The 27,117-nt window shown below is 44.9% G+C and overlaps 1 long non-coding RNA gene across 4 annotated transcripts in view; it reads right to left on the reverse strand.

The window, feature by feature from the left end:
- Positions 1 to 24,816, reverse strand: part of LOC132208666 (uncharacterized) — a 57,729-nt gene extending 32,913 nt beyond the window's left edge. For 2 of the 4 annotated variants that reach the window (XR_009444794.1, XR_009444791.1), the window contains exon 1: positions 24,573 to 24,816. This is a non-coding gene — a long non-coding RNA (uncharacterized LOC132208666). Of the gene's footprint in view, positions 1 to 24,221; positions 24,547 to 24,572 lie in introns of those variants that run through there. The other 2 variants (XR_009444792.1, XR_009444795.1) reach the window with 2 other exon arrangements.
- Between the last annotated feature and the right edge of the window lie 2,301 nt (positions 24,817 to 27,117).

Consider the following 27,117-nt stretch of genomic DNA (forward strand, 5'->3'; position numbering starts at 1 on the left):
GCAGACATTGAAGCAAGTTATAGAGATAGGGATGGTAGTCAGGATTGGAGTATATTTCAAATATATGGAGGGACTGTCGAGCGGGGAGGTGGTTACAGAAATAGGAGCAGTTAGAGGAGTTGGAACAGTTGAAGACTCTGGTCCACAAGAGTCTACATTTGACCACATAGACACAGTCATGGAGGAGGAACACAGAGTAGAAAGATCAGAGGCAGCATTACCGCCCTCTTGTTGGAGCTTTCACTTTTATGTTGAACCTCACAAAGACAGCACAGGCCTGCAATGATAACTGAACTTCCTATGCTATCTTTGGAAGGCATAGTGCAAAAATGCTTAAAGTAGGCCTCCCATGACAGTAGTGAACGAGTCTGGCTCAGTAATTAGGGAAAGAAGTCTGCCATTCTCACTTGGTCAGGTCAGACTCACAGGCATGTGGCAGACTCTCAACTACCTTCTGGCTTGCTGTGCCATTTCATTCAGTTCAAAACAGTTTAGGCTGAGTAATAAGTGCTCTCCAGGCAGAGACACGCACATCTCGTGAGTGAATAAATAATAACTGGCACCACTGTCCTGGTCAATCAAGTCGGCAGGTTTCTGGACAGTCCTGTAAACTGACAGAGAGGATGCTGAGACTGGGGTCAGGTGAAAGGAGATTCCCAGACCAAAGCAAAAGCTGAAGAATTATAGCAGCACGGTGATGTTGGTGAAAACAAGCATATCGGGACAGGAAGTAACAGGGTTTCACAAAAACAGTACATTTGTGAACCGGTATGTGTCGGGGAATTTTGGTAAAATGTACCTTACGATGTTCCTTTTGGGAAGGGCAAGGTATATGCAATAAGATAGTGTCATTCGAAGGGGAGCTCGGGGATTGTTTTTGTCAGTGTTCCTTTGAATAACACGTTGTGCAACAGGCTAGGGATGTAACTGTCCCAGATCGACCGCTGTATCATGAAGTTGAGTAAATGAGTAATGTCACACCGAGAGATCCTCAGGGAAATTATGAAAAAGTGGAATTCAAAGTAAGTATGAAGTTTTGAAGTGATCGTACAAATTACAAACAAAAAGAAACAAGGCCAATTGCATGAGTTTGGGCGGCGGGGGGGGGCGGGGGGGAGAGAACCGGCCAAGTTAAACAGTGTAAAGAGACTGTAATGTATGGCCGCAAATGAACACAGAAAAACATTTGAAGGAACATTGTAAAATATTTTTTAAAACATGATATTCCACTGAAACAGGCAAAACCTCAGCAAGAAATTCCGATGTGCTTGTCAGGCGGAGTAAATGAGCAGATGCAATTAATACAGGCTGAGAAGACAACCCAAAAAAATACCCTAAAATTCTGAAGGGGAACAATGTGGATCAAAAAAATGACAGCAGACTACCAAAGTATAGAAGTCGGTGTTAAACAGATTGTAAGGGGTCTCTTCGCAGGAGGAACATGGTAGGAAGTGGAATCATTGTTGGGGTTCCATGAGATGACAGGAGCAAGGAGTGTTGAAGGTAGTGAAAGCGCTGCAGGGTTTGGCAAGGGCCTGAACAATGTCACAAACCCAGTACGAATTGCTGCACTGTTTGCAAAGGGTGTGGAAGGAAATACACCCTTTTATTTTTTCATTCCTGGGACTCGGCTATCACTGGATGGGCCAGTACTCAGTGCCTATTGCACTTTTGAGTTAAGCGTCAGCCATTTTGTTGTGGGTCTGCAGTCACATGTCAGCCAGGCCTGTTCAGATGCTGTTCCCCAAAGGGCATTCGTGATTGAGATTATCTTTTCTTTAAAAAAATATCAACAACGGACATACCATTCGTGATTATTTTTATTGAATTCTAATTCCACAATCTGCCCAGGTCCCCAGAACATTATCAATGTCTCTGGATGAACAGCCCAGTGGTATTATCACTAGACTGTGGCCGACCCCACAATGGAGTTGGTTGAAGTGATATGGAGTGTCACAGAACATGGAGACCATTACAAATGCAAAGCACGTTGTGTAATCCATAACAGACTTCAAAAATGGAAACTGTCAAAGCGGTATGAGATATACCAGAGACCAACAGGGCAGGTGGCGATGAAACAGGTTCAATATTGCGAGGAGATGTCTCAACAGGAGAATGTTAGGGCTTCTGTCATTTACAGACGTAAGGAATGCTGCAGGGACTGGATGAAGTCACAGTAATAAGGGTGTGTTTGTTATTTGAGGAAGAGGTGCCAACACAAGTACAAAAATGGAGCATTCACCGAACACACAAAGACCACACATACGAATAATCACAATAAAGATCAGCTCCACATTCATGTCAGTTGTGTGTGATCTTACTACTCAAAACTCCTAGGCATAAAACCTGCTCTCCACACAACACTGACTATATACAATTCATTTGATGAAAATTAGATCATAAATAACTGGCCATTTGAAGTCCACAGGATAAATAAAAGCTCCCCACAGATCACTGACAATTTGTAATTCACAACATACGAACCAGCAGTCCACGCAGAATTACCGAGACGCAGGCGTGAAAGGATGGGGAGGCTTTCAAGAGGAGGGAAAAAGAACTTAACGAGATGTTAAATGGGTGCGAGTGTATGAGCGAAAAGAACAGGGTGGACAGACTTGGATTGTTTCTGCTTGAGGGTCAATGGCTGAGCGGGCAACTTGTCGAAATATATAAAACTGAGAAGCAAGGATAGTGAATAATCGGAGTCTCTTCCCTCAGGTGAAAAAATATCAAATACAACGGTAATAAGTTTAGGCTGAGAGGGGAAAGTTTAAAGCAGGCATGAGAGTTTTTACTCTCATGGTGAGTGAGTGCCTGGAACAGATTGCCAGGGTATTTGGTCAAAGCAGAGAGGAGAGCAATGTTTACGAGGCATTTGGACAGATACATCAATGGGCAGGGAAGGGCGGGATATTGATTATGTGCAGCCAGATAGCATCAGTTTCGAATAGTGTCATGGTCATCGCAGAAATGATGGGCTGAAGGACCTGCTCTGGTTCATGACTGTTGTATGCCCTAACAGGTGAAATTAAAGCTTTAAAATTAAACATAGAACTGCGAAATCTGAAGATCTGAAACAGAACAGAAATTGGTGCACAAAGTACGTCGGTTGGCAGCGTCTGTGTAGAGAATTGAGCTCTTCAGAAATGAGAGACATACAGATGCACACACACACACAGACATGTCTAGCCATTAAAAAAAAACAAAGAATAAACTCAGTTCCCCGCAGAGAAATTAAAAGCAGCTCTGCGCAGACAACTGACCAGAATCCACAAGATCAATTGCAGCCTTCAGACAAAAATGACGACAGTCCACAGAATAAAATCAAGATCTACAGGCAGAACTGATCATTTACAAATGTGTAGGATTAACAATGCCATACACAAAACTACCTGCTTACAGTCCGCAAGATAAATAAAAGCTTCCCAGACAGTATTGACCATTCTCAGGCCACCGGTTGAGAACCAGCTTAATTGATCCACCTAACCACTCAAAATCCAGGGATTAAACCCAAACCCTAGTCACAATTAGCCAAACACAATTTGTTGGTGTGAACCCACTCCCCACTTCTGCAGTGTTGGGGAAAACAAACGAAGAAGAAAAAAAGAAATAAAAAAAGAAGAAAAAAATAGCAAAAAGAAAACAGCGCTTTTATAATCTCCTGAGTGCTGGAGAATGACTGAGAGCTGGCTGGGCATAGGCAAAGTTCTGCGCAGGAGTAAATAAAGGGTGACTTAGTGATGGCATACCGGCCTCGGTGCAGTTATATAGAACATGGAACATAACAGCACAGTACAGGCCCCTCGGACCTCGATGTTGTGCCGACCCGTCATACCGATCTCAAGCCCATCTAACCTACACTATTCCATGTACGTCCATATGCTTATCCAATGACGACTTAAATGTACCTAAAGTTGGCGAATCTACTACCGTTGCAGGAAAAGCGTTCCGTTCCCTTACTACTCTCTGAGTAAAGAAACTATCTCTGACATCTGTCCTATATCTTTCACCCTCAATTTAAAGCTATGCCCCCTCGTGCTCGCCGTTACCATTCTAGGAAAAAGGTTCTCCCTATCCACGCGATCTAACCCTCTGATTATTTGATGTTTCAATTAGGTCACCTCTCAACCACCTTCTCTCCAATGAAAACAGCCTCAAGTCCCTCAGCCTTTCCTCGTAAGACCTTCCCTCCATACCACGCAACATCCTGGGAAATCTCCTCTGCACCCTTTCCAAAGCTTCCACATCCTTCTTGTAATGCGGTGACCAGAACTGTACACAATACTCCAAGTGCGGCCTCACCAGTGTTTTGTACAGCTTCACCATAACCTCTTGGTTCCGGAACTCGATCCCTCCATTAATAAAAGCTAAAACACTGTATGCCTTCTTAACAGCCCTGTCAACCTGGGTGGGAACTTTCAAGGATCGGTGTACGTGGACACTGAGATCTGTCTGCTCATCGACACTACTGAGAATCTTACCATTAGCCCTGCACTTGGCCTTCCGGTTACTCCAAAGTGCATCACCTCACACTTGGCTGCATTAAACTCCATTTGCCACCTCTCAGCCCAGTCTGCAGCTTATCTATGTCCCTCTGCAACCTACAGCATCCTTCGTCACTATCCACAACTCCACCGACCTTAGTGTCATCTGCAAATTTGCTAACCCATCCTTCTACGCCCTCATCCAGGTCATTTATAAAAATGACAAAACAGCAGTGGACCCAACACCGACCCTTGTGGTACACCACTAGTAACTGGTCTCCAGGATGAACATTTCCCATCATGTCTGTGTGTGTGTGCATCTGTATGTCTCTCATTTCTGAAGAGCATAATTCTCTACACAGACGCTGCCAACCGACGTACTTTGTGCACCAATTTCTGTTCTGTTTCAGATCTTCAGATTTCGCAGTTCTATGTTTAATTTTAAAGCTTTAATTTCACCTGTTAGGGCATACAACAGTCATGAACCAGAGCAGGTCCTTCAGCCCATCATTTCTGCGATGACCATGACACTATTCGAAACTGATGCTATATGGCTGTACATAATCAATATCCCGCGCTGCATCCTGTCAATGTCCTGTTGCAACCTCCAACAGCCCTCGATGCTGTCCACAACTCCACCAACCTTCGTATCATCAACAGACTGACTAACCCACACTTCCACTTCCTCACCCAAGTCATTCATAAAGTGCACAGGTCCCAGAACAGATATGGAGAAGCAAGCTGTTTGAGATTCTAAACAGTTTCTCATCTGTACTTACTGTGCAGAAAGAAACAAAGAAACCTACAGCACAGGAACAGGCCCTTCGGCCCTCCAAGCCTGCGCCGATCAAGATCCTCTGTCTAACCTGTCATCTATTTTCTAACGGTCTGTGTCCATTTGCTCCCTGCCCATCCATGTACCTGTCCAAATATATCTGAAGAGACGCTAAAGTGTCTGCGTCTACCACCTCCGCTGGCAACACGTTCCAGGCACCCACCACCCTCTGCCTTATCTAGACAGAAGGACCAGTAAATTCAGGGAAATAAAGAGCGATGTCTTGAAAAGAGTCCACACGACAGAAGAGTGCTGTTGGAGGTCAAGAAAAGCTTGATGAAGTGTATCTGAGGACGTTTGAGAAACCAGGGCTGAGTTTGTGGGAACCCGAGCACAGATACGTCCCTCAAGCAGAGGAGGCTGTGGAGTGACCTTTTAGAGGTTCATGAATGCCTGAACAGCATATAAAAGGTGAATAGACAGGTCTTTGCTCCCAGGGTAGGGGAGTCCAAAAGAACAGAGTATCGGCTTGAAGTGAGAAGGGAAAGGTTTAAAACAGACCTGAGGGGTAACGTTTTCCACACAGAGAATGGTGCAAATATGGAATGAGGTGCCAGAGGGAGTGGTGGAGGTATGTACAGTTACAACAGTGAAAAGACATTGGGGCAGGCACACAGACAGTAAAGGTTTGTAAGGATGCAGGCAAATGTGACTTGTTCAGTTCGGGAAACCCGGTCAGCATGGACGAGTTGGGTCAAAGGGACTCTTTCCGTGCTTCACAACTCAATGACTCCAGTTACTGGAGGAGGAGACGCCTGAGATAAGGCATATTGCACAGACTGAAGCAATTTACAGCGATCAGGATGGTGGTCAGGATTGGAATATGTCTCAAATTTATGGAGGGATTGCAGAGAGGAGAGGTGGTGATAGAAATAGGAGTTAGGATGATTGAAGACACTGGTCCACAAGACATGACACAGACTCAGTCATGGATGGAAAGCACAGCACAGGAAGATCAGAGACAGCATTACCGCCCTATCGTGGGAGATTTGCTTTCACTTCTGTTGGGCTGATCCTCACAAAGAAGGCACAGGCCTGGATTGATAACTGTGAACTTCCTCTGTCGTCTTCAGAAGGTAGAGTATCACAAAGCTGAAAGTAGGCCTCCCACGATGACGAGTGATTGAGTCTGATTGTAACTAGGGGAGAAAATCTGCCACCTTCACTTGGTCAAGCCTACATGTGACTTCAGACCCACAGGAATGTGGTTGACTCAGAACCAGCCTCTGAAATGGCACAGCAAGCCATTCAGTTCAAGGGTAGCTCGGGGTGGGTAATAAATGCTGGCCAGCCAGAGACACCCACATCTCACAAGTGAATAAATAATAACTGGAACCGTGCTGGGACCAGTATCCTGGCCAATCATGTTATAATGTTTATGGACAGGGCTTTAAACTGACAGAGAGGATGCAGGGACAGGGTTCAGGGGAAAGGAGATGTCCAAATCCAAACAGAAAATGTGATTGGAACAGCATGGTGATGTGGCTGAAGACAAGCAGAAAGGGAAAGGAAGCACAGAGCTTCACAGAAACTATACATAAGTTTGTGACAGGAAATTGTAGTATAAAGTACATGATAATGTTACTTTTTGGAATGTTCAAAGTATGTGCAATAAAATGGTGGCATTCGAAGAGGAGCTTGGAGAATATTTTTGTCAGTGTTTCTTTGAATAACATGTTGTGCAACTGGCTAGGGATGGAAATATCCCAGATCGACTGTTGTGTGATGAAGCTGAATAAATGAGTCATGTCACACAGAGATCCAAAGGGAAATTATGAAAAAAAAGTGGAATTCAAAGGTATAATGAAGTTTTAATGTGACCAGACAGAGAACAATCAACAATTAGAAACAGAAACAAAGCCAATTGTATGACATTGAGAGGGGAAGTGAACAGTGTAGACAGAGTAAACTAACTGAAATGCAAATGAACAGTGGAAAACATTTGAAAGAACATTGTAAAATATCCAACAAAAAGGGCATTCCATTGACAAAAGCTCAGCAAGAAATTCCTAGCTGTGTCTCACTCAGGGTGTAGAGGAATATATTCAATTGAAAGAGCCCTAGAAGACGACAAAAAAAGAGCAAAATCAGAAGAAAGAGACTGTTCAGCAAAAGAGGGCTACGAAAGTATGGACGCAGGTATTAAAGGGATTTCCTAGCAGAGGAATGCAGTAGGAACATGAAACATTGTCGGGATTTATTGAGATGATAGGAACAGGGAAAGTTGAAGGTGCTGGAGGTGATGACTATGTTATGGAAAGTGGCAAGGACCTGAACAATGTTACAAATCCAGGAGGAATTGCAGATCTGGAGGTGTCTGTAGAGGTAGGGACGGAAATATGTACTTTTATTTAAATCATTCATGGCATGAGGATGTCACCAGCTGGTCGAGCAATCATAGCCCATCACTAACTGCCATAGCACAGCTCAGAGTCAGCCATACTGCTGTGGTCTGAAATCACATGTCGGCTAGAGCAGCAAAGAATGTCAGATGTCCTTCACTAAAGGACACAAGTGAATCAGTTAAGTCTTTCCTGATAATTAAGAATGCTTTTATGGTGGCCTCATGAATATCCTGTACAGCCACAGCATGACATCCCAATCTCCTATTCCCAATGCTCTGGCCAATGAAAGCAAGCATGCCAAATGTCACCTTCATCACCCCATCTATCTGTGATACCGCTTTCAGGGAACTATGTATCTGCACCCCTAAGTCTCCTGCTTGACAACACCATCTGGGGCCGTAACATTAGCTGTGTGTGTTCTGCACTGGTTTGTTTTTGCAAGATTCAACACTTCACATTTATCCACCTCAATCTCCATCTGCTATTCCTCATCCCAACAACCTGATAGATCATGATCTTGCTGAATTCTTAGATAACCTCCTTCACTGTCCATGATACCACCAATTTTACTGTCACCCACAAACTTACTAAACATGACTCCTATATTCTCATTCAAATCATCAATATAAATGACACATAACATAACCGAACCTGGTGGCACACGCATCGGCCTCCAGGAAGAACAACAAACCTCTGCCAGCACCCACTGTCAAGCCAATCTTGTATACAACTGGCAAGCTTTCATCGGACGCCATGTGATCTAAACTTGCTGAGAACCAAGTACCACTCTGCCTTCATCTATCTCCTGGCTACCTCCTCAAAGCAAAATCAATCAACTTTCAAAGCCACAATTTTCCACACACAAAGCTGTGCTGACGAGCCCTAATCAAGACTTGCCTTTCCAAATGCATGAAGATCCAATCTCTCAGGATCTCCCCCAACAAACTACCCACCACTGACGTCAGTGTCACTGGTTTGTAGTTTCCAGGCTTGGCCTTGCAGTCCCTTGAGTGATGCAACAACATTACCCACCCTCCAGTCTTCTGACATCTCACTGTGGCTGTTGATGATATAAATATCTTGCTGGAGCAGCTCACAATTTCTTACCTAGCCTTCCACGATGTCCTGGGATAAACCTGATCAAGGCCTGAGGATTTATCTACCTTTGTGCACTTTAAGACTCCTAACACCTCATTGTCTCAATTGTGGACTCTTTTCTAGTCATCACTATTTATTTCACCAAGTTCCTGAGGTGCTATGTTTTTCTCCACAGTAAATACTGAATCCTAGCCATTTCCAAAGAGTGTTGTCACTCCCTTTCCTTTCCTCACAGACGAGGGTAACCCCAACTCCAGCCTGTCTGCCAATTCCAACAGCTTTGCCGTGGTCACTTTTTGCAAAGACCCCAAAGTCACTGCTTCCATCTCCAGAAATCTGAGTGATGACTGAAAGAGCCATTCCGACACAAGGCACGCCCTGTTTAAACCAAGGGAATGCAACACCCGAACCAAAAGACACTAACAACTAGCACTCACCACCCTGGAGTCAATTAACCCTAAACCCAAAGTGGAATTGTAGAATTATTGCAGCAAGAGCGCCCAATCTGTTATGGGCCAGGCGGGAATTTCCTCATGATTTTAACAAAGTAGCCTAGACCCTAATTTTGAGATAGTCAGAAGGGTCCCAACCTGAAAGATAACCAAGTGTGGGGCTGGATGAACACAGCAGGCCAAGCAGCATCTTCGGAGCACAAAAGCTGACGTTTCAGGACTAGAAACGTCATCAGAAAAGGGTCGAGGCCCAAAACGTCAGCTTTTGTGCTCCTAAGATGCTGCTTGGCCTGCTCTGTTCATCCAGCCCCACACTTGGCTATCTTGGATTCTCCAGCATCTGCAGTTCCCATTATTCCAAGCTGAAATGCTAACTTTTCTGCTCCTCTGATGTTGCCTGTCCTGCTGTGTTCTTCCAACTCCACACTTACCTTTCGACCCTAACTTTCTTATTTTAAGAGGCAAATGTCATGTGGGTGCTCCAGGTATGATGCACTTGGTTTGAAGCAAAACAAATTTATTTAAACACAACAATTAAAACATGAACAGAAGAAAGTGGAATTTAGAACAACAAAATATCGGAAAGCCGAACACACCCAATACAGTAACTATTACAAATTAACTGCTCCAATCTTGTCACATCCCATAAACACACCCGTTGGCTAAAAGGTAATTTCAAACACAGATTCTTAAAGGCAGGAGGGAACAACATCCAGAGAGAGATTTCCGAGAAAGCCAGTTACGAATTATTTATTGAAGCTTGCAAACCTTCTGGACACACAAATCTCATGGCTGCTACAGCTGAAATATAACTAGAGAGCCTGAACTGGCCACTCCTCTTCCATTGTTAAGTTGCTTTTGAAACAAAAAATCCAAAGGCCTCCTAAAACCCCTGATCACTTCGCACTTCTGCCTTTACAAGCAATCTTTAAAAAAAAACGACAAAATAACCTTTTTAAAGTCATACACTGCACCCACCTACCACGAGCTGAGACCCTTGAAAAATTGGAAACAGCTTCAGTTCATCCAGCATGGTGCTACACTCTGTACATACCCATGAAAGACCGATGCATCCCCTGGGACCCGCCATAAAGACTGATGCAATGCCCAGGACCCCTGGAACCCACTGGAAACACCAACGCACGACCTGAGACCCACAGTAAAAACTGATGCAATCCCCAGGACACCATGGGACCCACCGTAAATACTAACACATTCCCCATGGTCCCTTTTACATCCTGGCCTGCTCACTGGGGCCCCTAAACATGTGTAAGAACATAAATATGACTGAGGAGCACAAGGAGAAGATATCTGCCCACTCAAAACTTGTGCTACCAATAACTATGGCCATGACTGGTTCTCGAACTCAGTCCTCTGATCTAGCTGACTCCCTGTATCATGTGCTCTCTTTATTCCCGTAACTAGATTAAACTTCTTCTTGGAAACATTCAATGGTTTGGCCTCAACCACTTTCAGTGGCAGTGAATTCCACAGACTCAGACGCGATGGCCTAGTGGCATTATTACTGGACTATTAAACAACAGACCCAGATAATATTCTGGGAACCTGGATTCAAATCGCACCATGGCACAGGGTGGAATTCGAATTCAACAAATACCTGGAATTTGGGGTTTAATGATGACTATGAATCCAGTGTTGATCATTGAAAAAACCCATCAGGTTCATTAATGTCCTTCAGGGAAGGACACTGCCATCCTTACTGAGAACATAGAACAGTACAGCACAGAACAGTCCCTTCAGCCCACAATGTTGTGCCGACCATTGATCCTCATGTATGAACCCTCAAATTTCTGTGACCATATACATGTCCAGCAGTCTCTTAAATGACCCCAATGACCTTGCTTCCACAACTGCTGCTGGCAACGCATTCCATGCTCTCACAACTCTCTGCGTAAAGAACCTGCCTCTGACATCCCCTCTATACTTTCCACCAACCAGCTTAAAACTATGACCCCTCGTGCTGGCCATTTCTGCCCTGGGAGAACTGTGCTGGCCTACATGTGATTCCACAGCCACAACAATGCGGTTGACTCTGAACTGCCCTCTGGGCAATTAGGGATGAGCAATAAATGCTGCCTCGCCAGAGGCGTCTTCATCCCATGAATGAGTGAAAAAAAAATCTCTGGCAAAGACATTTTTCCTCATTTCAGTTCTAAGTGGCCTATCCTGTGTCCTCAGACTGGAAGCCCTGCTTCCAGGTTCTTTAGTCACCGGGAATATTGCTCTTACTGTTATTATGTCTAGACCTGTTAGAATTTTTTTACATTTTCATGAGATCCACCCTCATTTTCATAAATGACAGTGAATGCTCTCCTCATCAATCCAACGTCTCTTCATATGTCAGTCCAACCTAATATCAGTCTGGTAAGCATTGCCTCTATGGTCAGAACATCCTTCTTCAGATAACAGAAGCCAAAACTGTACATAATACTCCAGATACAGTCTCACAATGGCCCTGCACAAATACAGCAAGATCTCCCAGAATCCTCTCCCTATTAAGGCCAACATACCATTTGCCTTCTTCAACCCCTGCTGCACCTGCACCCACTGTGTAAATACGAACACGCTCACTGGGGAGTCTCTATACACACTGACTCATTACCCCACAAATCCTTTATAATTATGAACACAGTCCGAAAGGCACAAATTCCTGAAACTGCCCTTGGACTCACCTGAAAATTACGGTCAGTCACTGGAGACTCACTGTGCAAGTCTGTTACACAGGCACACCACCCCCGGACCCATGCAAACGTGGACACCATCTTATGTAAATGATGACACACTGTCAACAACATTCTGTGAAATACACCCTGAGAGAATCCTGGCGAATACTAACAATTTCCTTGTGAGAAGCCTCTACAAACTGACACACTTCTTGGTGATTCCTTGTGAACTCTACCTCATTACATTGGAACACTTTTTAAAATACTGACAGTCCCATTGAACAGAAGTAAACAACATCAGAAGAAGGGTCCCAACCGGAAACATCAAGCTTTCCTGCTCCTCGGATGCTGCTTGGCCTGCTGTGTTCATCTAACCTCACGTCGTGTCATCACCAGAGTCACTCTAGACCGGCTGTAAATGCTGACAGACTTCCCTGGAGATGCACTGTAGAGACTGTTGTATTCCCTCTGGAACACCCAGTAATTATTGACACGCTCCCTTTGGATTCGCTGCAGATACTGATATACTGCCCAGAGACCCCTCAACACACTAACATATCGTGCACGAATTCCCTGTCAACATTACTCACTCCCCAGTCCTCCTGTAAACACTGAAACACTCCCAGTCAGGTTCCCAGAAATTGTTAACACACTCCCAATGGTTTTGTTGTAAATATTGATGCACTCTCCTGGGATTTCCTGTAAAAGTCCGTCACACTTCTCAGGAATGCCCTTTAAATATTAACGGCCTCCCCAGAAACACCCAGGACATGCTGAAAATCCTCCCAGGGCATGCTGTAAATACTGATGCATCCCCTCTGGAACCCCTGTAAATATTAACGCACTGATCCTGGATTCCCTGTGGATACTGCTTTTACAGATACAGAGCCACATCGCCTAGAATCAGATCCTTCAGTCCAAGCCGACCACAAACCCAAACTGAACTGGGGCCAAGCACAGGAAGGTGGGACATGCCCCTCCAAATATTTCTTATTCGTGTACTGACCCAACTGCCTTTTAAATGCTGTAACTGTACCCGCACCCAGTACTTCCTCCGGAAGGCCATCCCATACATGAACCCTGTGTAAACAAAAATAAAATTCCATGCATTTATTAAAATCTTTCTCCTCTCCCCTGGAGAGTGTGACCCAGCCTTGAAATCCCCACCCTCTTGAATTGCAATCTGCCATTCACTTTATCAATACCGCTCAGGACTTTTAAACCTGTCGGGTTGCCCCTCAATCTGCTCTGCATGGAACCCATCAAAATGCTGTAACGATTCCCTGTAAATACTGACGCACTCCCCAGGGATACTGTATTAACATCAGAATCTCCCCGAACACCCCCATGTAAATAGTGATACACTACCAGGCACCCCAAGTAAATAATGACAAAATCCCTTTGGACCCACTGTAAATACTGAATGAATACCCCAGACACACTGCCAATACTGTCACACTCCCCAAGGACACCTTAAATATCGTTCACTCACTTCAGTGAGGACAAACTCCCCAGCACCTTCTTGGGGTACGGAAATAGTTCCAAGTGATCATTCTGTAAATAGCACTCCACACCAATCACTGGAAAAAGTCTATAGATACTGACTCATTAACCACAGGCTCACTGTGAATACTGACACACTCACTGGGAAACCTGCACAAGTACTGATTCAAGCAGGACCCACTAAAATAAATAATATAAAAAAACACCAATAGTAAAACATTTTAACCAATCCTGCGTTTTTAGGCAGAATCCTAGACTTCCAAACTTTTCAAAGAGAGAGTTGGACTGAATCTGTGAGAAATACACAACACAATAATCATGCCTGGGAACAGAGATTGCTGTGTGGGTTTATTGAGATAACAAGGTGTGGAGCTGGATGAACACAGCAGGCCAAGCAGCATTAAACGAGCAGGAAAACTGACGTTTCGGGCCGAGAGCCTTCTTCAGAAAATTATTGTTCGGCCTGGAATCTCACGTTGCACATCCTCACTCAAAGGACAATTAACCGAAGCCAACAGACCCTGATCCAAAAGGAACTGATCCAAGACAGCTTTTACACCTCGGGCTACGCAGCACAGACGGGACAGCGCCTACAGAGATACTTGACATTCCAATCCATTCACACACACTCTAACCATCGGAAAGCTAAATAACCTCAGAAAAGAACATCAAGAGCAGAGTGAAAACTACAGATCTGGTGTGAAGATAATGGGACTCTCAGTCAGTATAACTGCCAGCCCCGATCTTATGGGAGGAGGAAACTGAACAAAGAGCTTCCGAACACGGGATCCAAACTTTCTGAACTGAGAACACCAACAGCAAAAACCTGACCCAGGCCATCCAAACCAGACACTGACTAGCACAAGCAATCATTGACTTCACCGAAGCCACGAGTCCTCAGTCACAACCTGAGGTGAAAACCCAAAAGGTGAAGAGAAACGGCTCCTCACCAAAACACACCGTAGCGCATCAGCTGACTCAACCCAAACTTAAAAACCCACACAGTCCCAAGTCTTCATCCAGGCTCTTGGTGTGGTGATCCAGAATGACCACTGGGACTTCAAAATCGCATTCTGGGATGGGAGTATAAACCCCGAGATCCCAAATTCCAACATCAGTGGCAGTGCATTGGGACCCTATTGGGAGGAATTCAGGCAGACAGTGTAAATGCTTGTTTTCTGTGTGTCATAAAAAATGTCTCATAGTGGTGGTCTCTTTCCATCGTGTATTGTATTAACTTCATAGAATTTACTGAGATACCCATTTCTTAAATTCTAATTAACTTTATGCTACTAAATAAAAAGAGATTCCTTTACCCTTAAATACTTGTCTAAAGTCTCCTCATTCACATCCCCATAAATAAATCCAGTGTTCAGAATCACAGGTTTGGAAGCTGCCTAGACATCAGGAAAGTTCTGCAAACCAGAATCCGATACTCATTCCCCACAGACACTCTGTAAATGCTCATACACTCACTGGAGATTCTCAATAAACACTGACACCTTTCCACAGGCACATTTTGATCGTCCCCGTAAACACTGACATTTCCGCTCCCCCCCCCAACTCCGAGAAAACACTGATACATTTCCCGAGGAGCTCCCTGAAAACAGTGACATGTTTCCTCAGAAACACCCCTAAAGACTGATACATTCCAGCTCCCACTTGAAATAAAAACTACAGGCACATCCATAAATGATTAAAATGAACAATCCAGACAACACAGTTCAATTACTTCTGCGAGAACAGTGACGGCACTTCAAGCAGTCTAGACTTCACTATAACTAAATATTTTGTCAGGAATGTGTTCTGAGGGAAAATGTGGATAGTGGGTCTATGCTGGTTTGTCCCATATATAGGGAATGTGTCTACATTGAGATCCTCTTACTCAGAATCATGAAGCTGGGGTGTGGGGAAAGACAGGACTATTTGAGTACAGTCGAGCACATCTGACTGTGTTAATCACAAAAATAACCTCTAGGTATGAGTCCTGTCATGGTCATTGAGGATCAGTGATCATGCCCTGATTCCCTGCGTAGGAGAAAGCCTTCCTGATCTTCAAACAAAAAAAAACAGCATTTTCAATTGAAGATTCCAGTGTATCAGAACTCCCCTCCAGTCTCAGCGATGAACAACAGACACTAATTTATCCCAAGACATAGAAAGTGTCTTTTCTGTTTCACTAGTGCACTCTCAGTGCCACGATCAAACAAACGGGAAGATTGTCTCTCTGAAAAAGAATTTCAGAGAGAGAGATAACAAGGTGTAGAGCTGGATGAACTCAGCAGGCCAAGCAGCATCAGAGGAGCAGGAAGGCTGACGGTTCGGGCCTGGGCCCTTCTTCAGAGACTGAGTCAGATTTACATTATTTCACACCTGGAGCCTGACTTGCATTTTAACCACACTGTTTGTTCCGAAGGAGAGTCACATCAGACCTGAAACTTGAACTCTGTTTCTCCAGCTGATCACTGACCGGTTTAATATTCTGCTCACAATGCAGAATGTTGGAGGAGAAACATAAAAGAGGGCTGCAGGGTATCAATGTGGACTTCACCAGTTTCAAAATCTCCCCTTCCCCCACTGCATCCCTAAACCAGCCCAGTTCATCCCCTCCCCCCACTGCACCACACAACCAGCCCAGCTCTTCCCCCCCACCCACTGCATCCCAAAACCAGTCCAACCTGTCTCTGCCTCCCTAACCGGTTCTTCCTCTCACCCATCCCTTCCTCCCACCCCAAGCCGCACCCCCAGCTACCTACTAACCTCACCCCACCTCCTTGACCTGTCCGTCTTCCCTGGACTGACCTATCCCCTCCCTACCTCCCCACCTACACCCTCTCCACCTATCTTCTTTACTCTCCATCTTCGGTCCGCCTCCCCCTCTATCCCTATTTATTCCAGTTCCCTCCCCCCATCCCCCTCTCTGATGAAGGGTCTAGGCCCGAAACGTCAGCTTTTGTGCTCCTGAGATGCTGCTTGGCCTGCTGTGTTCATCCAGACTCACATTTTATTATCTGTGACATTTTAAACTTCACTTAATAATAAATTGACATTCATTTTATATATCTACAGAGCTGAAAGTAGACTGATTATTAAAGTGATATTTTTTGTGATCACAGCAAAAAATATCATTCGGAGCTAACAATAATTAATAGAATAAGCAATATGATTATTTGCACTAATTCTTGTATTGAAAATCCAGCCTTGTTTAATGCTTCTAAAATACTACGCTAGTCATTGTAATTCAAGAATACAGTAGCAATGATGTCAATTAAAAAAGACTTTAATTTTAGCTTCACTGTGATAATGGACCAATGCAATTATTGGATGACTGCACTGTAAACTGGAAAGATATATAATATCGGCTCTGATGAGAAAAATAATTTGGTTTACAAGGTGTTTTGTACTCGGAATAATTAGAAATTATTTGTGGTTATGAATTAGCCATTTAAAAGATCATTACTGTAATTGGCTAAAAATATTTACATTTTGCTAAGATAATTGGACCAAGGAGCATACAGGTTGAAAATGTGTTTATTCAACAGAGTACACAAGAGATAGTTTTCCCAGGGAACTAATTGTAAATACACAGCTCCAAGTAGCTTGAAAAAGATATAGAAGCCAAATGATCACTGAATTGAGACAGTCAGGCAATCTGGGAAGTGACACCTGGGACCCAATCACAAGCAGGAACATGGGCTATTATCTGTAAACCCTGGAAAAGATCAAAGGCCCTCTCATTCCACCGGAAAAAAACAGTTCCCCATCAAAGCTGGGGCCAAGGAGGCAGTAATTGTGATCTTGAACAATTGGTTGAAGCAGGTAATGGTCAGACCGACAGCATCCCAAACTAATTCACTGAAGCCTGATGACTCAGATTGCCTCCCTATTGATTATACCTCCTTGAACACATTTGTCACTGAAGAGTATCCTACAGTAACAAAAGCACACTGTACTTGATGGGCTGAAATCGCAACAGGATGCTATCTGAGTCCAGGTTCATACCTGTGTACCTGGAATCCCAGAATAAGCTGTTGTTTACTCTCTGAGGAAAACAGCACACATGTTCCCAGTTGTTCTGGCAATTCCACAATAATCCGGCCATATTCCACTGACGTATGGCTCATGGAATTGGCCAAATTGATCTTACCAAGACGCCATCACCTGAGTCAGTCAGAAAGAGCATATCTGGATCTTCAATAGAGTATTGAATCACATCTGCCATGCAGGGCTTAAAACTAAACCACAGAAAGCAAATTGGAATGACAGAGAACGATGTTTCTGGGAGATCAGTCAGGTAGGGACACAGAATAGTCCCGTAAACACAAAAGAATGCGATTTTAAACTACCCAGTCACACACCATATAAGGAGTAAGGCAAACTTGAGGGTTGTTCAATTATTGTAGGAATTATGCAGAAAATGTTCAGAACTGGCACAACTACTAAAAGCCCTGACATCAGCCAGGAGCCAGAGAGTCAACATATACACAGACAGTCCTGACGTCTTTGGTACAGTTCACGACCATATATAGGCCTGGCCTCAGCGCGGGTACGTCACCTTGTCTGGGGGCCACATACAGCACGAAGATCAGATTAAAGAGTTGATCAAGCAGCTAATTTTGTGACTGAAGCAGCAGTAATGAAGATTAGAGCTCACAGGAAAGTAGAAACCCCACAACAACAGGGCAATGAGTATGCGGGTCAGGCAGCTAAAATACTTACTGAAACAGTACAGATATTTGAGGAAGTGGCAGTGGCAGCAGTTACTGGAGTAAGAGAAGAAAGTTTGAAGACATTTCAAGAAACAGCCCCACAACACGGAAATTTGAATGGGAAAAGGGTGGGACAACGAAAGGACAAGATGGAATCAGGAAGACAGAGGTTCAGACAGTGCCACCACATACCATCGGCTGGCCCATGCTGGGTGGTATAAAATTCAACATCAGATGCCTCATTGCTGGTGGTAGCCTGGAGTAGGGGATGATATAATAAAGTGTTATCAAAGACTCTGGACACACAGTGTCAGGGAAAAGATTAAATGCAGACAGGAGACATAACCAAGGGGGCTCATGGGACCAATTGCAGATGGATTCAACGGGTTCCCTACCCCAGAAAAATAAATGCTGAATGTCTAAACATTCAGAAACAGAAACGTAGATGCAGGAGTTGGCTATTTGACCCTTTGAGCCTGCACAACCATTCAGTATGATCATGACTGATTGTGTAATCTCAGCAGAACATTCCTACCCTCTCTCCATACTCCTTCCTCCCTTTAGCCATAAGGGAAATGACCAGCTCCCCCTCAAATATATCTAATTAATTGGCCCCAATAGCTTTTTGTGGGAGAGAATTCCACAGGTTCACATTCTTGGTGAAGGGATTGTTCTGCATCTCAGTCCCGAAGGCTTTATTCTTAGACTGTGACCCCCAGTTTGAGATTTCCACATCATCTGGAATACTCTTCCTGCACCTAGCTCATCCAGGCTCATTAGAATTTTATGTTTCTATGCCATCCCCCCTCATTCTACTAACTTCCCATGAGGATACACCCAGTCGATCCGGTCTCTAACCCAGCTGATCTAGTCTTTCCTTAGATCGTAGATTGTAGAATCCCTACATTTGGGATGGGTCATTCAACCCATCAAGTCCACACTGACCCTTTGAAGAGGGACCCATTCCACCCTATCCCTGTAACCACGCAACTACCATGGTTAACCGATTGAGCCTGCACATCCCCGCACGCTATCAGTAATTTTGCATGGCTGCCTCACCCGAGATTTACTGGGTGGGTGGAAACATTCCCCTGTAAATTCTGAAAAAGGGACACAATTACAGGGAAAGTAATTAAACAGTATGTGTGCTGTGAGGTACTGAACGGAGATTCCATCTTCCGTACCAGCCCCAAAGTTCACATCGAACAAATTAACCGAACACTGGAAACTGGTCTAAGACCCTGACAGAGACAAGGCAAGGATGGTTTAGAGTACACCCCACCATTCTAATGAAACTGAGGTTAACCCGAGCAAAGCCGCTGAGGTTGACCCCCTTTTGAATTTGTGACTAGACAGGCTATGCAGCTGCGGGAGGGTGTGGTAGGAGAACGACTGGAAATGTACGATGGAAATAATAGAGTGAAACAATTGAGAGAGAACTGGCAAAACAGCTGCATGAGCTGAGAGGGCAAGTTGGAGACGGACAGAGAATCAGAGATTGGGAAAGGAAGCATAGCAACATCCGAGCTGGCATTCCTAATCCAGGAGATCAGGTCCTGGTGAAAATATTGTCCCATCATGTGGCACTGTGACCACGATGGGTCATACCCTACTAGGTGATTATTACATTGAGATATGCACTCTTGTAGATATTTAAAAAGTGGGGGCCAAAGTGGAAGCAGTGGTCCCAAGTGAAGTTACACAAAGTCCAAACACGATCGTTCACCCTTTTGGCAAGTTGTGTTGGGTTCCTGTTCTTTCCAGGCTGGTGGCCACCGCCATCACCCGCTTGGAATTATTCATATTCAAACCTCACTGGCCTTTGTCCTAATCCCATAATTCAGGCTTGATTATATGTAATACCTATTGGGGTCCATATTAATCAATTCACTTTCATTCTTATTTCAGTTTGCTGCATGCCTGCCACAGCCAGCTTCACCCCTTCCCTTTCCACACTGCCATGAAGCCCATTTCTATCACTATCACTCCTAGCGTCATGTGCTGCACACAATTCACAATTTAACCTTCTCATTACATAGCCAGGAGTGGGGACAAAAGATGGCTGTAAAAACGCAGTAAATAGGACTGCAGAAGGATAACCACCCAGTGATCAACGGAAAAGTGGCAGAAACAGATTACAAAGTAGAGTGAAGATGTGGTTATGTCGCCTAGAAATTTGAAGAATATAAACAAGTTTCTTTTAGTGACTTGGTAAATTTGTGAAGAGATTGAATTTAACTCTCATCTGTGGAATTCTCATTGATGCTGTCTCACTAAATAAAGAAAATTAGTGATGCAGAGCGTTTAGAGAAGTGGCAGTAAAGATTTATCCATGAGTTAAATACTGATTCAAAACTCACTGGCCACATCTGAGTGCTGGGGCTTGTAACTGGAACTGCAATTTAGAGAGACTGTTTGTTTGATTTCTCAGGCCAAGTGAGAGAGCGGCTGTTCCCAATCTGTCAGCTGTCACAGAACTGTAGAAACGTTAGCGTTTATTTTAAAGAACTTACAATAAGTAGTAGAAATTAATATCATTTCTAATCTTATGAATTCGGGTTAACAGCGAAAATAAAGCCCAACAAAATTTGCAAGTGCCCTCAGCGATAAGGGAGTATTGAGGTTATTCGTAATTAATGTGGTGCAGCTGGTAAATGTTTGGGAAGGATTATAAAACTGTCAGGATTGAAATGTGGTTTAACAACAGGTATTCTAAAGGCAAATAATAAAGGAATCAGGTAAACATCAACAGACTGTGGGAGCACCAAGTTCTGCAGAGCCATTAACCATGTGTTTACTGGACTGGATGTATCGCTTCGGCAAATGTGACTAACGATTACATTATAACATTCCATGTCATTGCTGTAATGTGAAATGCATAAAAATGTTACACTTGGTTGGGGGGAAGAGAGACAGCACCAGAAAATCTCCCACAATGAATTGCTAAGGAGCTCCACATAAAGGTTGCCCGTGCTGCTGAACACAGAACACAAGTCTCCTGTTTGATATTTCACCCGTCAACAGTTGTGGACTGTGTTTTTCTGACTGGAGGTCAGGGCTTGCGTGGTCCCACAAAGATCAGACCTGAGACCATACATGCACGCACACGTAACTGTGAGCTGATGCATTCTGGGAGGCCAATTGCAAGGGGAGTGTAAACCATGAATGGAAGAACCCTGAGTAGCAAAGATATACAGACGGATCTTCAGGTCCAAGTCCATTGGTCTCTGATAGTGGCAACACCTATGCATAAAGTGGTAAAGGAGGATTATGGCATGCTGTCTTTCTTCTGTCAGGGGGCTGAATAGAAAGTTGTAATTCGGCCACCTTTGGAGTGACGTGTGCAGTTTCAATCACTACATTACAGGAAGGGCGTGGAGGCTTCGGAAAGGTTGCAGAAGAGGTTTACCAGGATTTTGCCTGGCTTGGACAAACTTGGATCGTTATCACCACACAGAGCGAGGGGCTGAGGGTCGACCTGAAAGGGAGACAGTGGACAGTCTGAGCCTTTTTCCTCAGGTGAAAATAACAAATTCTAGGGGCAAATGGATTAAGGTTAGAGGGGGAAAGTTAGAAAGAGTTGTATGAGGCACGTTTCTTATACAGGAAGTGATAGGCGGCCACAATGTACTCTCTTGGGAGGTGATAGTAGCAGAAACGATCAATCACGACATTTAAGAGGCATTTAGGCAGACATATGAACAGGCAGGGAAGAGAGGGGTATAGATCATGTACAGGCAGATTGTATTACTTCAGAGTGGCATCAATATTAGAACAGATGTGATGGGCCAAAGGGCTTCTTCCGGTGCTGTACTGTCCTGTTTTCCAAGTGGCAGGAATAGTGGAGCCACAGTTAATATTTTGAGTAAACATCTCTTCTTTAGAACACACAGTGAGTTTATGCATCTTGAGGGAAACAACGTGGAAGGGGAATATATATTTGAATGGCACAGATGCAAAGAGCAGGGAGCGGGGAGTTACTACGAACAAATCTTTATCGGAGAGAGAACATAACTAAAATGCATTGAGGAGACTGTATGGGATCTTGGGCTTCATTATTGGAACCTGCAGTTTCATCACAGTTCGACATGTGTTCGGCTATACGACCCAGCACTGTGAGGAGATAAGTAAGAATGTCTCCGGTGGCTATCCCTCTGCCATATATTCAGCTTTTGGAACTGTTGAGGGACGTGGTCTCTCTGAGGAAAACGCAATGGCCAGTCACTTTTTCGACACTTGGAATGATTCTTATGTTATGCAGAATTTCAGGAGATTTTATAGAATTATTTTTGTAGGGGACTCTCCTGTCAGAGGCTTAAACAGGAAATTCTGTAGCAGTGAGTGTAAATTTAGGATGGTTTGTTAATTGCCTTGTGCTCAGATTAAGGACGTCTCTGAACATTTCAAATCTCTTGTCAAAGGCGAGACTGAGAGGCCAGAAATTATTGTACACATTGATAGCCATGACATTTTTAGGGAAAAGATTAAAAGCACTACAAAGTGAATTGGACCGGTTAGGTAAAATATGTAAAGAAAAAACTTGAGGAGTCATACTTTCTTGTTTACTCCCAATGCCAAACGAGGTAGGGAGAACAAGGTGAAAGGAGACAAATCGATGGTGAAGATCTCGTGTATTGTTCAGGGATTCAGGTTTTTGGACAATTGCAATGTCTTATGGGGTAGAAAAGACAAAGAATGCGTCTAATGTAAACTGGAAAGGGATCAATATCTCAGCAGGTAGCTTTGCTCATTCCATTAAAGGAGACTTTATACTGACAGAGATGGGGAGTGGGGGAATTATACGTACCTGCATAAACAGAAGGATTGATGAGGAACGTTCTGAATGTGAGGAGAGCACAGCAATTACAAAAGAAAGACGAGAGAATCAGAGTATGTTGTAACTCTGAAGAACTTTTCTTTTCAATGCACCGAGTCTTCAAGTTAAAGCTGATGAACTCATAGCTATGGCATTAAACTTGTCTGAGAGATGCACAAAACCGGCAGCTCACTGTTCTAGGTTGTAGGTGATGTAGGAACAATAGAAAAGGGGTGTGTGTGTGCATAACACCAGGAGCCAGCGAGTAATGGCAGAGGGTTGCTTTTCAGACTGGGAGCCTGTGACCAGCAGGATCAATTCTGGATCCTCTTTTGTCATTTTAGATAAATGATTTGGATGAGAATATAGAAGGTACAGTTAGTAAGTTTATGGGTTACACCAAAATAGGGGCATAATAGACAGTGAAGAAGGTGATCTAAGATGACAAAGGGATCTTGATCAAATGGGCTCAAAAAATGGCATATTGTATTTAATCTGAATAAATGTGAGGTGTTGAATTTTGGTGTAACAAACAAGGGCAGGACATATACAATTAATGGTAGGGCCTTAGGTAGTGTTTGAGAACAGGGGATCTAGGGTTGCAGGTACATTTCTTTTTAAAAGATTGCATCACATATACCCACAGGGTGGTTAAAAGGCATTCGGCATTCTTGCTTTCATTGCTCAGTCCTTGGAGTATAAAGAGTTGGGATGTTATCTTGGAGGTTGTACAGGACATTGGTGAGGCCTTTTCTGGAATACTGTGTCCAGTTATAGGAAGGATATTATCAAACTGTACATTGTTCTGAACAGACCTACCAGGATGTTGCCTGACATGGAACAATTGAACTATAAAGATAAGCTGGAACTTTCTTCATTGCAGTGTAGCAGGTTGAAAGGCAATCGGATAGAAGCTTATAAAATAATGAGAGCTATAGATAGAGTTGATGGTAGTTGTCTTTAGATGGGGAATTTCAAAACTAGGGGACATACTTTTGAGGTGAGTGGAGAAACATTTTAAAAGGTCACGAGGCTTTTTTTAAAACACAGAGGGTGGTTTGTGTGTGGAATGAACTTCATGAGGGTGTGGTGGATGCAAGTATAATCACAATATTGAAAAAAACATTTGGATAGCTACATGAATGGGAAAAGTTTGAAGGGTCAGGAAAAGGCAGATAGAACTAGGTCAGTCTGGGATTATGTTCAGCTTGGACTGAAGGGTCTGTTTCTAGAGGGTCTGAAGGCTCTATGACTCTGGCTTTAAGAAATAATAGAGGTAATGAGAACACACTCACGGAAAAGATGCTGAACCTTGATAAAGCTCTGGTGAGGTCACAGTCAATCAGTGCTCCAATTCTGGTCAGAAAAGATACGAGGGCCCTTTAAGTTGCGGAGTACAGATTTACTGTGGTAGTTCATTGAGAAAGAAAACGCTTCCAACCCCCATGTCCTCAGTGCAAAGCAGGGACCATTCTGTCCGAAACACGCGGGGCTTTGGGGCCAATAAATATTTTGGCGGTAACCTGGGCCTCTCGTGGCCTGAAACCTGCAGCCCTTTTCAGTTTACTGAAAACGCATGACCAAGAAGTTCTAATTCGGATCTAGTTGTACACAAGCGGTGATAAAGTCTCCCAGACAACACTAACCTTCACTGTTTCCCCAATAGCTTATTCTTTGTTCCTTTACCAGCTCTGACAAAACCGGTAATCACCAGCTTACGGCGGTCAGAATAACGCTGCGCATGCGTGCAAACACCAGCCGGAACGTTGCTGTTCTGAGGAAGGGTCACCGGAGATGATTTTTTTTTCTTTTTTCACAGATGCTGCCAGAGCTGTTGAGCTTTTCCAGCAACTTCTGTTTTTGTTCCTGATTTACAGCATCCACAGTTGTTTCAGTTAAGATTGAGCACCTGTCACCGCACGGCCCCGCCCCTTGCTGTTTCCGAATGGTTGGAGGACCGACCTCTCCAGCTCAGTCCTCCAGGCCTTCCCCATCCGTTCTATTGGACCGAACCCACCGTCAATCACACGTGCGCTGTGCTTGAGGAGGGGAGAAGTATTCACCTGGGCCATCTCCAGTTCATCCCTCACCTTCCAGGTTCTCTCAGTCTCCATCTCAGGCAACCAGCTTGTAACTGTTGTCCATTTCAAGCCCACCTCCTCCCACCCACCCTCCTACAAAAATTCCATCCCCTGTTCCCAATTCCTCCGCCTCCACCGCATCTGCTCCCACGATGAGGCATTCCACTCCCGCACATCCCAGATGTCGAAGTTCTTCAAGGACAGCAACTTTCCCCCCACAGTGTCCGAGGACGCCCTTGACCGCGTCTCCCGCATTTCCCACAACACATCCCTCACACCCCGCCCCCACCACAACCGCCCAAAGAGGATCCCCTTCGTTCTCACACACCACCCCACCAACCTCCGGATACAACGCATCATCCTCTGACACTTCCGCCATCTACAATCCGACCCCACCACCCAAGACATTTTTCCATCCCCACCCCTGTCTGCTTTCCGGAGAGACCACTCTCTCCGTGACTCCCTTCTTCGCTCCACACTGCCCTCCAACCCTACCACACCTGGCACCTTCACCTGCCAGCGCAGGAAATGCAACACTTGCGCCCAACCTCCTCCCTCACCACTATCCCAGGCCCCAAGATGACTTTCCACATTAAGCAGAGGTTCACCTGCCCATCTGCCAATGTTGTATACTGCATCCACTTTGCCCGGTGTGGCTTCCTCTACATTGGGGGAACCAAGCGGAGGCTTGGGGACCGCTTTGCAGAACATCTCCACTCGGTTCGCAACAAACAACTGCACCTCCCAGTCGCAAACCATTTCCACTCCCCCTCCCATTCTTTAGATGACATGTCCATCATGGGCCTCCTGCAGTGCCACAATGATGCCACCCAAAGGTTGCAGGAACAGCAACTCATATTCCGCTTGCGAACCCTGCAGCCCAATGATATCAATGTGGACTTCACCAGCTTCAAAATCTCCACTTCCCTCACCGCATCCCTAAACCAGCCCAGTTCGTCCCCTCCCCCCACTGCACCACACAACCAGCTCAGGTCTCCCCCTCCACCCACTGCATCCCAAAACCAGTCCAACCTGTCTCTGCCTCCCTAACCTGTTCTTCCTCTCACCCATCCCTTCCTCCCACCACAAGCCGCACCTCCATCTCCTACCTACTAACCTCATCCTACCTCCTTGACCTGTCTGTCTTCCCTGGACTGACCTATCCCCTCCCTACCTCCCCACCTATACTCTCTCCACCTATCTTCTTTTCTCTCCATCTTTTGTCCGCCTCCCCCTCTCTCCCTATTTATTCCAGAACCCTCACCCCATCCCCCTCTCTGATGAAGGGTCGAGGCCCGAAACGTCTGTTTTTGTACTCCTGAGATGCTGCTGGGCCTGCTGTGTTCATTCAGCCACACATTTTATTATCTATGCTCCATGTTTCCCGTTTTCCCTGATGTAGCTCAGCTTCAGGAGTGAGGGTAACAAAGTGTAGAGCTGAATGAACACAGCAGGCCAAGCAGCATCTCAGGAACACAAGAGCTGACGTTTCGGGCCTAGACCCTTCATCAGAGAGGGGCATGGGGAGAGGGTTCTGGAATAAATAGGGAGAGAGGGGGAGGCGGACCAAAGATGGATAGAGGAGAAGACAGGTGGAAAGGAGAGTATAGTTGGGGATATAGGGAGGGGATAGGTCAGTCCAGGGAGGACGGCCAGGTCAAGGAGGCGGGATAAGGTTACTAGGTAGGAGATGGAGGAGCAGCTTGAGGTGGGAGGAGGGGATAGGTGAGAGGAAGCACAGGTTAGGGAGGCGGGGACGAGCTGGGCTGGTTTTGGGGCTCAGTGGAGGGAGGGGACGAGCTGGGCTGATTTTGGGATGCAGTGGTCATATTCCGCTTGGGAACCCTGCATCCCAATGGTATCAAGGTGGACTTAACAAGCTTCAAAATCTCCCCTTCCTCCACTGCATCTCAAAACCAGCCCAGCTCGTCCCCGCCTCCCTAACCTGTTCTTCCTCTCATCTATCCCCTCCTCCCACCTCAAGCTGCACCTCCATTTCCCATCTACGAACCTCATCCCGCCTCCTCTACCTGTTCGTCCTCTCCAGACTGACCTCTCCCCTCCCCACCTCCACTCTCCCCTCCCCACCTCCACTCTCCTCTCCGCCTAT

This window comes from Stegostoma tigrinum, unplaced genomic scaffold, assembly GCF_030684315.1.
Source record: "Stegostoma tigrinum isolate sSteTig4 unplaced genomic scaffold, sSteTig4.hap1 scaffold_50, whole genome shotgun sequence".
NCBI classification, from domain to species: domain Eukaryota; kingdom Metazoa; phylum Chordata; class Chondrichthyes; order Orectolobiformes; family Stegostomatidae; genus Stegostoma; species Stegostoma tigrinum.